General features: G+C 44.4%; 1 long non-coding RNA gene across 2 annotated transcripts; it reads left to right on the top strand.

Moving 5' to 3' along the window:
• The first annotated feature begins 2751 nt into the window (after nt 1–2751).
• LOC117491247 lies at nt 2752–9857 on the top strand. Of its 2 annotated transcripts, none has more exons than XR_004556758.1 (3): nt 2752–2861; nt 8290–8462; nt 9671–9857. It is a non-coding gene; the product is annotated as an uncharacterized LOC117491247 (long non-coding RNA). The 2 variants fall into 2 exon arrangements; XR_004556759.1 differs by lacking the exon at nt 2752–2861 and adding an exon at nt 3058–3099.
• Nucleotides 9858–13383: the final 3526 nt, after the last annotated feature.

The following is a 13383-nucleotide window of genomic DNA, read 5'->3' as shown; positions in this document are numbered from 1 at the left end:
ACGTTTGAATGAGAGAGAGTAGACGGAGACGGAGACGGAGTGTAAACAAAACTAGATGGCAAATATGGAGAAGGAAAGTTATGTTTAATCACTTAAAGAAACACCCTTTTGAGACGAGGACACTGGAGGGAAAGCTGAGAGTAAAAGAGCTCGGACCTGATCAGCCTGACATAGGCAGGGCAGGAGTTGTACAGAGGAAGGCAGTACACGCTCTTTTTCAAGGAGCTGGTTTAGCAAGAAGGCTAACTACCTGCAGCAACACCAGTGCTATATTTTATGTTCCCCTGCCTCCCTTTTTCAAACGTCAGGATCAGACCAGTCTATGGACCAGACCCAGCATGGATCCAGACAGATGTGAGTGACTTAAAGCACATATCAGAAAAAACTAAAAGCATGAACAAACTAGAGTCCACATGGATGATGCTATGCGACTAGCCATGTTTAGGAAAGTAAACACAGCTGTCCAATGAGGGTACAGGATAGGGATCACTCAGTAGCCTAAGCATAATAAGGAGGTTGACAAAAACAGGCACTAAAATAATAGACTGTAGTGATCACTGATTCATACACTGGGGTTACATAATTCGATCCGGGAACTACAGGTTGGGGGTATTGTTTCCGCCCGGACATATATGTTGACGGTACCTCCGGGGTACCTACTGTGTGTCCTCCTCTTTCACTTTCTCTTCTCCTCTTTCCTGCAACCCGACAGCACGTCGATTTCTGCTCTCCAATAAAGAGAGATTTGCACCTCCGATGCACCGCCTCCGTCTCCCTTCTCTCGGCACTACATTGGTGACCCTGACATAAGTCTCGCGAAGGATCCGAGACTGACTCGAACACGGCAAGAAGCGCAGCTTCTCTCGAAATGCCGGAGATTCTTGGAGACGTCCGTGGCTGCCTCGTGCGCTCGGACTGAGGCTCGGTGCGCCCCACGGAATGGCTGGGAACGTCGCTCACCATTCCCGCTTCGTCTCGGCGCTGGAGGGCAGCAAGCCTTCCTACTACGAGGAGACGATGCACGACCTGCTAGGTATGGAGGGACCCGTCTTCTGCCTGGTGGAGCTGGTTCTTCGGGACATGCTGCATGTCCGGGCTGCGCTAGCTGACTCGGCTAGTGTTGAGCTCCGCGCTTTGGCCGAAGATGCTGGCCGGTTCCTCCTGGCCGCCCGGCGATTTACCCCTGAGGTGCTTGCCACTGCACGCTGCAGCACCTTCCCTGGTAAGGGCACGCCGCCTAGCAGAGGCTCCGGGGCCGACGACGACGTCAGCGACTACCGGCCATCGAGACCGGCTGGCCTCGACGGCTAACGACAGCTAGCCACGACGGCTAACGGCTAGCTGCTACCAACGGCTAGCGACGACTGCTAGCAACGGCTGACGATGTCTAGCAGCTACCAGCGGCTATCGACATCCGACTGTTTTTTTTTTGTCTTTGTTTTTTGTGGTGCCGGAGAGGAGGTTCGATCACGTCTGGTCGGCCTCGTGTGGATCCTCTCACAATTTCGCCCACCTGTTTTTGATCGTGGACAGGACGACCTTTTGAGTCTTTTTCTGGTGCCTGAGAGGAGGTTCGACCATGTCTGGTCGGCCTCGTGTGGACCCTCTCGCTGTTTTCACCACCTCGACGGCGGCTTCGGACGTCACACAGTGGCGCGCTTCTGGACCCCGTCTCGCCTCTTCCCTCGCCTCGGCGGTTCCGGACGTCGCCCATGCCTTCATCGGCCCGTGGGTGGCGCGCTTCGGGACCCTGCCTGGCCTCACCTCTAACCGCGGCTCACGGTTCGCCTCGACGGCGCCCCGTCTGGCCTCTCCCCTGTCCACGGCTCCTTCCTCCCGGGGACACGGCTCCTTCCTCCCGAGGACTTCGTGCCCGCCGCCGCTGTGCCTTCGCCTGCGGCCGGGCAGCGCTCCTCCCTGCTGGGGACCACCGGGTTTTTTTCACGCCCGTCCCCTGGTCTCGACACAGCGACCCTGCTTTCTGCGGCCCCCTGACGTCGGCCCGTTCCGGCCCGCCACCCGCCCTCCGGTGGGGATGCCCTCGCCTTCGTTGGGGCCCCTACCCTCTGCTGCGGCCCCCTTCCGACGGCCCGTTCCATGGCCCGCCCTCCTCGGCCCCTGTGGTGCTTCGTCCCGACGCGAGGATTGTGTCCATGGTTGAATTCTGGGGGGGCTTGTGTAGTGATCACTGATTCATACACTGGGGTTACATAATTCAATCCGGGAACTACAGGTTGGGGGTATTGTTTCCGCCCGGACATATATGTTGACGGTACCTCCGGGGTACCTACTGTGTGTCCTCCTCTTTCACTTTCTCTTCTCCTCTTTCCTGCAACCCGACAGCACGTCGATTTCTGCTCTCCAATAAAGAGAGATTTGCACCTCCGATGCACCGCCTCCGTCTCCCTTCTCTCGGCACTACAAGACTGTATCAAGTGCTGTGTGCCTTTGAGCTAGCCCTGCGTTGTAATATGAGTTTGTGTATAAGTTTGCTTACATTTTGGTTCCCCCCTGGAGAAAAATGCACCAGCCGCCACTGCATTACATAATAAGATGATTGACATCGCTTCATGCTATAATGACAGCTCTAGAATTCAAGTTTCCAGAGCAGTGTCTCGTGCGCAAAAGAAATAGGTAGCGCGTGAGGCCAAGAATGTGTAAAAGTAATCCGTTCGGCCCGAAACATCTGTCAGCCAGGATGTTTGCTTATGTGAAATACACGGACGGATTTAAGGCTATTGTAGCCATAGATATATATAAACACTAGATGGCTCATGGGAGATTTTCCAGCGTAGCTCACTGGCCGCCATCTTGCTACAGTCAACAGCTACTCTGGTACGCGCTATGGTAGCTGTTGTAAGGTGAGTGATCTGCACAAAAATACTCTTAACTCGCTGAAATCTTGACTGATTTACAAACGGTTTGGTTTATTATAAACATTATTAGCATGGCTATGATACAGGATGCTTGGACATGTTGAAATAGCAGCTTTTCTTTGTGTATGTGTGGTTGTATTTATTAGCTGGCTAATAACAAGGGCTGTGAGTGAGACCTAGTATTACAAAGTTGACCAAGAACCCGTGGAATCACCTTTCACGTGTAAGATATGACAATATTATGACTATAATTAGGATAATCGTTAATTACGTAGTGGATTGTTGGAGTAGAATACCTCTGCTACGCGCCGTTCGTTGGATGAGGCTGGATCTCTATTAAATTAAGAAAGGAATTGAAAACACCGGAATCAAAGTTATAACAAATTATCTGAGTTTACTTCTAGTAGGAAACCAAACACATATACAAGTTATACAGAGTACTCGAGTACCCCGGACTTTTTAGATTCGTGATGCGATGCGGCCAAAATGTATCGGGATCAAACCACCCATCGAACGAGAAGAGAGTGCCTTCTGTCAATGGTGCGATGCGGATACAGATTAACGGAGTCAACCAACTCACCAAACCCAAAAAGCATTTTTACACACACAAACAACAGTATTTCTATCTACTTTTGGGGCGGAGATTTGTCGATTCTTCCTTCCCACTTTTCTCCCAAGCGAACCAGAGAACGCCTGGGGAGGAGCTGTTTAGACTGCTAACCTCCCCCAAGTGTCCTGATTGGCTGGATTCGCTTCTGGCCGAGGTCAATCAGAGTTTCGAACAGAGTGAGACCCCAAACCACACTAGGTCAAAAGTCAATGTTTATCTTTACCTTATCTTACTGCTACATTCCTTCCCAGGGGATCTTTTCCTATTTTACGATGTCTTTAACGACTTAGAAACAGCATCTGGCTCTTAGTGGTGATAAGGATCAATGTTGGTGTATGAAACACAGAATCTCTGGGCCAGTGAATTTAAAAGTGAGAATAACATTCTTTTTCTAAGTGATTATACATACAACAGTTCAAACAATACATGTTTACTTCAATACAGTGTAGAATCATATCTTCTTACTTCAATCCCTCTTTTGATCTCACCTCACGAGATCAACATATAGCATTTGAAACATTACCACTGTCAATTTTCTTCTTACTGTGTCTGTTCCAACATTTATATAAACCCATCAGAAGTTGGGATATAGAGCACTTTAAACCTTTAGGAACAGTCCACAACAACAACTTATTATGACAGTGGAGGGAGAATAAAATATGTCTAAAAAGCAAAGTCCTTGTCAGCTGAGTCATCTTTACTCTTCCCTCAATGGTGGAACTGATGAGTCTAACACACAGTGAGCAGATACAAGGCACACAACAACAACCACATGTCACCAAAATGGCAATAAAAGTAGCCACAGAAATCAGAAAAGACATTATCATACTTTTCCCTCTTTTGGTAACACATAGTTCTGTAGAATAAAAAATACAAATCCCTTACATTATGGGATATAAAAATAAAGTTGAAAGTTCCTCAAAAAAATGGATTGTTCAGACAAAGTTCCACACCGGCTATATCAACCTGTTTCAGCGGGAAATGGAGTTCCCTGTGCCGTCTTGGTTTGCCATGTCTTCGTCCCCCCAGCCCGCTGACGGCGGCTTCTGGGGTGCTTGCTAGAGAGATGTGGCCTGATTGTCCTCCCCCGGCCCGCTGATGGCGGCTTCCGGGTCGACTGTTGGAGAGATGTCCTCCCGATCCTCCTCCTCCGGACTGCTGATGGCGCCTCCTGGGTCGACTGCTGGAGAGATGTCCTGATCCTCCTCCTCCGGACTGCTGATGGCGCCTCCTGGGTCGACTGCCTTGACGAGAGCCAGATCTGTTCTGATGTCGTCCAGGGTCCTCGCGACGAGGGCCAACTCTGTCCTGATGTCGTCCAGGGTCCTCGCAGGTGTTTTTCCCGACTGCACACTGGCTCCAGTGGTACCAGTTGTCTCCCTTTCCATCTAGGCGGACGGCATGGGAGGTCCCCTCCAACCAGACGTAATCTGCTGTGTTGGCCTTGTGTTTCTCGGGTCCCCCTTTTAACGTCAGCAGCCTGTGTGGAGAAGTCTCATACCAAGCCCTTAAGTTGCTGGAAATATGGTTTTGAAATCATCTCAAAAAATCAAAATCAAAAATCTAAATCAAAAATCAAAATAAAAATAAAAAATAGAACAAAAATAAAAATAAAACAAAAAAAGGAACAAACTAACAAAACAAAAAATAACCAAAGCTAGATTATTTTAAATGTATCAATTTCTCTTAAAAGCAACAAATAAAACAAAACAAAAAATACCAAAACTAGTATTTTAAATTGATAAATTTCTCCTAAAAACGTAATAATCTCACATACATATTGTCTGATGTATATCCTATCCTTTTCCCCCCTTTTTCTGAAATAGAACGCCGTTAACGGTGTTCTTATTTTCAGAAACATCGAGCCTTATACATCAGTTATTTAATATCAGCTATATATTTATTATTACTACTACTTATATATCAGGCATTAAATGTCAGCCTTCTTCCATGATTGACCTCGTCTATATTATCTGACTTATATTGATACGTGTCTGTTTGTATTTATTTAATATACTGGGCAATTATTGATAACTTTTTGAATCTCCCTCTTTTCTTAACAACTTGAGGTATGGCTATTTTGAAATCTGACTTGGTTAAGAGATGATTTGTTTATTGGTGAAAGGAACACTCTTCCCCTCAATGGTGTGGGGGTGGATATTCAGGGAGAGTTCCTTACAATCTCCAGATCTTCCTCTCAGTGTAGAGGCCATAAAACCTTTTAATGGGCTCTGTGGTCTGTTCAGATTTAGATTTTCTTCCTCTCCAGAGGTCACGCCTGTCTTTGACCCTGTATGCTGCTTTGAGTCAGCAGCACCTCACGACAGAGAAAGGGAGATCTCTTCCCAAAAGTGTAAGTTCCCTTTTGAGCAACATAGCTCCACATTTAACACTCCCTGACTTGTTTGTAAAGCGTTCTTTAAGGCCTGAATTGAGTCTTCCGTTATGTAACGGAAAATCCCATTTCCAAAAAGGGTCAGTTCAATAGCCCTTATCATATTACCGCTCTGTGCTTGCATGCTAGGACCTATTGTCTTTGCCAGAGCTGCTGCTAGTCTTTCTACATGTATTAGCTCCATATTAGCAGGGTTCACTAACATGGTTGGTTGATCCAGTTTAAGATTTTCAATATCTTCCATTACTATTTCCAACATTCCTTATCCCTGAATAACAGGTCTAACAATGTGTTTTCCTTTAGGAGTATTAGATGGGATACTCATAAGTGGCATATGTGAGCCCTTATCTCCTTAGGGTGGAGGTAGGGTCTCAGACATTATACCACCTTCTCGTTGCTCTCTGTCTCTCAAGTATTACACAGATTTGACTTTAAAAAAAAATCACACAGAGCTTCTCATACCTTATCATATCACATTCAGGCAAATTTTTATTGTGCGATGTTTATTTCAACAGATAGCGTGACTTCCAGAAGTAGGCTTCTACAATCTCCTCACGGTGATTGCGACTTCAGGTCAAGAGTTAAAAACTCAGTCAACAAAATCTCTTTATCGTCACGTTTAATGAGCCTGATTATCCCCACAACAGTTTTGTGATGAGATACGGTCGTTCCAAATAATTAGTTGGAGGTCGCGTCTCTCTCCTCCTCTATCACCCACCATATAACAATTACAGACATTTTATACATTTAAAGCACCACGAAAGGTAACCGCATTAATCAATCTGATCATGACCTGCGGGGAATGCAACCCTTTTTTACACCTTTTGTAGTCTTTAATTAAAGCGCTTGCAAGGTAACCGCATTAATCAATCTTATCATGATCTGCGGGGAATTTAACCCTCTTTTTCTAGCCTTGCAGCCTTCGTATTTAGTGAGTGAAGGGCTGGGATCTACCCGCCACACTCAAACACTATTTTTGCTCTAGATCCAGGACTGAATACCCTTCTCTAAGCACTAATAATCTAATTTAACTAGAATATGTATTGTATTTCCCACCGTGACTAAGAACAGTGAGAACGCTGCTGACAACTCTAAAGTTTTAGTATAATCAATCACAGATTTTTGATATTCAAAACAGGTGTCTGCTCACCTTTTGTGTATAGCGCGCTTGCAGTTGTCAACAGTGTCTCTTTGTCCTCCCCCTGGACTGGATTCTGTCCCCTGGCTGTCGGTGTTCCTTTCTAGAGATCCGCTCACAAACGTCGGGAGTCACCACTTGTTGGAGTAGAATACCTCTGCTACGCGCCGTTCGTTGGATGAGGCTGGATCTCTATTAAATTAAGAAAGGAATTGAAAACACCGGAATCAAAGTTATAACAAATTATCTGAGTTTACTTCTAGTAGGAAACCAAACACATATACAAGTTATACAGAGTACTCGAGTACCCCGGGCTTTTTAGATTCGTGATGCGATGCGGCCAAAATGTATCGGGATCAAACCACCCATCGAACGAGAAGAGAGTGCCTTCTGTCAATGGTGCGATGCGGATACAGATTAACGGAGTCAACCAACTCACCAAACCCAAAAAGCATTTTTACACACACAAACAACAGTATTTCTATCTACTTTTGGGGCGGAGATTTGTCGATTCTTCCTTCCCACTTTTCTCCCAAGCGAACCAGAGAACGCCTGGGGAGGAGCTGTTTAGACTGCTAACCTCCCCCAAGTGTCCTGATTGGCTGGATTCGCTTCTGGCCGAGGTCAATCAGAGTTTCGAACAGAGTGAGACCCCAAACCACACTAGGTCAAAAGTCAATGTTTATCTTTACCTTATCTTACTGCTACATTCCTTCCCAGGGGATCTTTTCCTATTTTACGATGTCTTTAACGACTTAGAAACAGCATCTGGCTCTTAGTGGTGATAAGGATCAATGTTGGTGTATGAAACACAGAATCTCTGGGCCAGTGAATTTAAAAGTGAGAATAACATTCTTCTTCTAAGTGATTATACATACAACAGTTCAAACAATACATGTTTACTTCAATACAGTGTAGAATCATATCTTCTTACTTCAGGATGTATGTACATTACAAGTCCTGCTACACAGGATCAGTGGGGCTATGTGAGATAATAGTATTGCAAGATTGTTGTTGACCCAGCCTCTTTAGAATATGTTGCTACCATTTCTTTACACAATTATTTAATGTTTCTTTTGGACACCTTTTTTATAACTCTTAGTGTGGTTGTCTTATTCTTAAAGTATACATACATACATACATACAATTACCCCAAAAATATGATAATTTTGGTGTGTATTTTTGTCCTTACCCTTAATGTTAAAGGAAAGAAGGGGGGAAAATGTTGACAATAATTTATATATCTGGCTACCTTTCTCATGTTTTTAAGGTTTCCCAAAACCGGAGAGAGGAGGAGGCAGTGGGAAGCTGCCCTAAGAAGGCAGGACACTGCTCTGCAGTGAGCACTTCAGTTGTGAGGACTTTGACAGGACGGGGCAGACTGTCCGGCTTAAAGATGGTGTTGTGCCAACAGTATTCAACTTCCCAGCTCATCTTCAAAGGGTATGTGTATCATTGGCCAACAAGAATTCAAGGTGTATAAGATTGATATATAAATATGTGATTAAATGTCACACTTTAGTAGGGATGGGTACCGAGCCCCGGTATTAAACGGGCCCCGGGGCTGAATTATTAAAGACCGTGGTACCGTTAAGCTGCGACGTTATCGGTCTTTTTATCGGTACTGGAGACATCTAAAAAATATGTCATGTGTATTATTGCTACACAAACATTATATTGCTGTTTTAGTGTCGCCAACTCCGTTTCTAATACGCAAAAAGACTGCAAAATGCGTCATTTTTTGTATTTTCGATCTCTCCAATCCAGACGAGAGATCTCTCTCCCCGTCTGTGTGCGAGGGGGCGGGGCAGTTTACACACACGCAGCTGCTACATGCAGCAACACACACACATGGAGGAGATGGCGGAGAGAACGCGCTCCGAGGTGTGGTTAAACTTTACCCGTCTCGCTCGTTGCCTAAAGTGCAATAAGAGTTTAGCATGTCAGGGCGGTAACACGAGCAATTTGTCTAAACATCTTGCAAAAGTGCACCACATTCAGACGGAGGAATGCACCGGGTTCGACTGTCTCTCTAGTAGCTCTGTAGCCCCATCCACGAGTAACGTTTCCACGTCAGGTATATTATGTATGCTAGCAGCAACACACGGAGCTAACTCAATGATTCAAACATGGGTTAATGATTAGAGGGAACTGAGTTATTTAGTTCTGTTCACAGTTCTGTCATCACATTATTTAATATGATTTGTTAAAACGTTGTTGTTTCTGTTGATGTGAAATATTATGTATTTCATTTAAATAAAAAGCAATGTTAGTTTTGTTCACAATTTGTTAATTTTCATTTAATTGTTTATTTGAATAGGGACAATGCACATTAATGAACACTTTAGACAAATAATGCTTCAAGTGTAAATATGCCGGATTTTAGCTTTGAGCTAATTTCCATCCGTAGTCCCTGACATACAACATATAGTTAGTTTACCTCATTTTTCTCTCCAAAAGAACCGATAAGAGTACCGTTAAAAGACCGGACCGATAAGCGGTATCGATAAAAGTAGTAGTACCGTTAAAACCTTAACGATACCCATCCCTACACTTTAGTTTTTCTTTCTGCAAGTTTAGGAATAAATAATGTGTTGTGTATTACAGCACATTTTAAACACTCAAAATGTCTTTAATTATGTTTATTTTAGCCGGAAGCAACAAGAAGCACAACCACTTCTAGAAGAGCGGAAGATGAACCTCAGCCTAATGTTGTGAGTATTCTGAATGTGGCCAAGACCAGAGAGATGGTCATTGATTTCAGGAGGGTGAGGACGTCTCCTCTACCCCTGTGCATTCTGGGAGAGGATGTGGCTGTTGTGGAGGACTACAAATACCTGGGAGTGCACTTAGACAATGGGCTGAACTGGAGGATCAACACTGACGCTGTGCACAAGAAGGAGCAGACTCTATTTTCTGAGGAAGCTGAGATCCTTCCACATGTGCAGCAAGATGCTGGAGATCTTCTATCAGTCTGTGGTGGCTAGTGCACTCTTCTTTGCTGCGGTCTGCTGGGGGGGCAGCATCAGAGCCGGTGACACCAGCAGGATCAATAAACTGATCAGGAAAGCTGGGTCAGTCATCGGCATCAAGCTGGACCCCTTTGAAGCTGTGGTGGAGAGGAGGACACTGAACAGGCTGTTGTCCATCATGGATAACCCCATCCATCCTCTCCACCTGCAGCTGGACAGTCAGCGGAGCTCCTTCTCCAACAGACTGCTGCAGCTCCGCAGTGCCATAACTCTGTACAACAAATCACCTCTGGCTGGAAGAGAACTCTCTGCTCCATAGTTTATCTTGAATATAACCACGTTGTACATTTTACACATATATAATCTGTTCAATATTTAAAGGTGGGGTAGGTACGTTTGAGAAACCGGCTCGAGATACACTTTTTGTTATATTCCATGGAATGCTCTTAACATCCCGATAGCAATGAATATCTGAAGTGCTTTGACCAGGGGCGTCGCCTGGACCTGAAAACATTCGGGGCTTAGCCCACAGTGGCGGCGGCACTACAGTGGCATTTTTCACTGCAACACTCCCCACATGCACACACACAGTACACCCACGACTGTTACAATGAAGGCTCGATAATCAGCTCACGGCATATAGGCAGGGGTAAAGTGGTATTTTTTATGAGTGGGGGGCTCACCTCCTCTAGGGGGGTCCGGGGGGATGCTCCCCCGGGAAGATTTTTTTTTTAAATATTGAAGTTAAATGCATCAATCTGGTGCACTTTGAGAGCAAAATGAAGAGATCTATGGATACCTCTCTCAACACCCATATGAAGCAGAACTGTAAACAGATGTACTTTTTCTTTATGGATATTTTACTAATCACTCCCCTTTTAAACTCTATTCTTGTTTTACTGCCATATAGTATTTCATAACTGTTTTTCCTTTATTCTCTTTTTTTTATATCTATAATGATCATATGAAGGTGTGCCGCGGAAATAATCTTTTGAATAATTTGTGACCAAACCGTTTGAGACCCACTGAGATAACTTAGACTAAAGTTATGTATCTAAACACTCAGAGAGTACTTTAGCTCACCTGAGTCTCTCAGTCTGAGAGGAGAGGACTCTCCTCCAGCTTCTTGTGGAACAAACAGCTCCTTATGTCCGTTAGTGCAGCTAGCTAACCAGATGCTAACAACACGGTCCATGCTGGCACAATCCCTCCCTCCCCCTCTCTCTCTATCACACTAAATGCGCTATTGCCACACACACAGAGCCGAGCTTGAATGACACAAGGGTTGCGGTCGAATAGTCCATTTAGCTTAGGAACCTTCCTAACGGAGTGAAATGACCCGGAAGTCCCTCAGTGGCAGCCATGATAAGTGCCGTTCGAATTCTCTAGATGAAAGGAAAGGAGGTTTCAAACTTCCTTTATAACCTCCTTTAGCTTAGGAACCACTGGACCTCCCTAACCGACATGAGAGGAGAAAATGCTGCCCCACAATGCCTTGCGGCCGCGGCATTTAAGCCGAGGGAATGTCCGGTCGTTCACGGAAACAATCGATTATGAACGAGAAATGATATCATGAAAGTTACGGTTCAAAACGTATGTGGTAAGTTGCCAAAGTGCTTTGTTTTGAACGTTCATCAGTATTATAATCAAAAAGGGAAATGTGAACGTTAGTTTTGACTGAAATGATCAAATAAAGTCAACATTTCACAGTCTTTACTAAGCTGTGTGGGGTTTGTTCAACTTTTAAAAAGATGTTTGAATGGTGATATACACATTGATAGATGTTAAGGACTAACGTTTATAATAAATACATTTGTATTTATTTTAAGATCTTTTCATAGTTCACACAATCATACGTATTGGGATCATTTGTATTAATGTGGACCGGAGGGAGAGGCTGACGAGCATAAGTTTCACTTTCCTTTTTTATTTCAATTCCAACTTTGGTCATGAAGAATATGTTTCTCTGTTGTCCCCGTTCATAAAGCATAACAGCATCAGAGCACGGTGCAGAGTCTCTAGATGAGTTTACAGTAGTCCCTCGTTCTTATTAAACATCCCTGTTGTAGTCCGCTGTATAGAAAACTGTAGTTTCCATAGTTTCCCCACCGCAGCAGGCGCACATTTATGACCTCCGCTGGCGCATCATAAACACGTCGGATAGTGAAAGTGCAGTCGGATTCTCTAAAGTGCCGCAGTCTCTTCTCCTAAGTCCTTTTGAATTCTCCTATCCACTCTCCCTTAACCCCATGACGTTCCACTCCGAGGTCAAGGAATAGACGATAGGGTTAGAACTTAGGAGCTGTTTTTTTGGAGTATTCGAACGCAACCAAGCACACGTTTATTTCCATGCAACTCTCTGATTGGTCTGGTGTCATGCCTCTGTTGCATTCACTGAACACGGGAAATTACAGTGCTGCCGTCCTCTCTTGTGTCATGATGAGGTTCACGTAAAGCACGGTTAATGTATTATATTATTGAGGGAGAATTGTCCGGGGCTACAGAAAAAACATTCGGGGCTAAAGCCCCGGATGCCCAGGCCAGGCGACGCCACTGGCTTTGACAACAAATCCATAAAAAAATATCATCTGTGGAAGCCGTAGTAATGTAAAAAGCACGACCAATCATTTTAGCCGGCCCGGCTAAAATAACTGGATGGCCTACCTGCCTGTCAGCCTTCCATCTGTGCACAAACTTATCTCGTGCCCTCATTGGTCATGTGCGCGTTCGTGTGTGTTGGAGGAGGGGCTCTGTAAGGAAGTAGCAGATTTTTTCCGGCTGTGTATTTTCAAATTCTAGCGATCTCAAGCCGGTTTCTCAAACTTACCTACCCTACCTTTAACATTAATATTCCATATGCCTTATATTTATGTATATGTATATTAGATATATATAATATCCTGCCAAACTCAACATGTATATTATTTTCCTCTTTCTTTATTTTCTTTATTTTTCTTGCTTATTTCTAATTTATTGTAAAATGCCTTGTCCCTTATGCTGCTGTAACTAAAAATGTTTTCCCAAATTGGGATCAATAAAGTACCATCTTATCTTATCTTATCTTATTTGCATGTGGAATGTCACTAACAAATGAGAGCATCATATGGCTTGTCATATTAAATCCTTTATCTCGGTGGTACCCAGGAAGGTCTATGATGGTGTTACTAGGAGAGCCCAATATCATTTGAGGTGGTACTCTGTGTAAAAAGTTTGAGAACCACTGGCCATCTCACTTGCTCTATGTCACTCATACACTTGAATAAACATGTGCAAACATTGAAACTACACCCAGGGGTTGGCAACCTTTACAATCAAAATAGCCATTTTTGTCCAGAGCCTCAAAACATGTCTGCCTTATAAGGGGACAAGCCTATTAAGATCAATTTCTTAAA

The sequence above is a fragment of the Trematomus bernacchii genome, unplaced genomic scaffold (assembly GCF_902827165.1).
Source record: "Trematomus bernacchii unplaced genomic scaffold, fTreBer1.1, whole genome shotgun sequence".
Classification (NCBI taxonomy): Eukaryota; Metazoa; Chordata; class Actinopteri; order Perciformes; family Nototheniidae; genus Trematomus; species Trematomus bernacchii.
The sequence above is the reverse complement of the archived record's forward strand: the minus strand, read 5'-3'. Positions and strand labels throughout refer to the sequence as shown.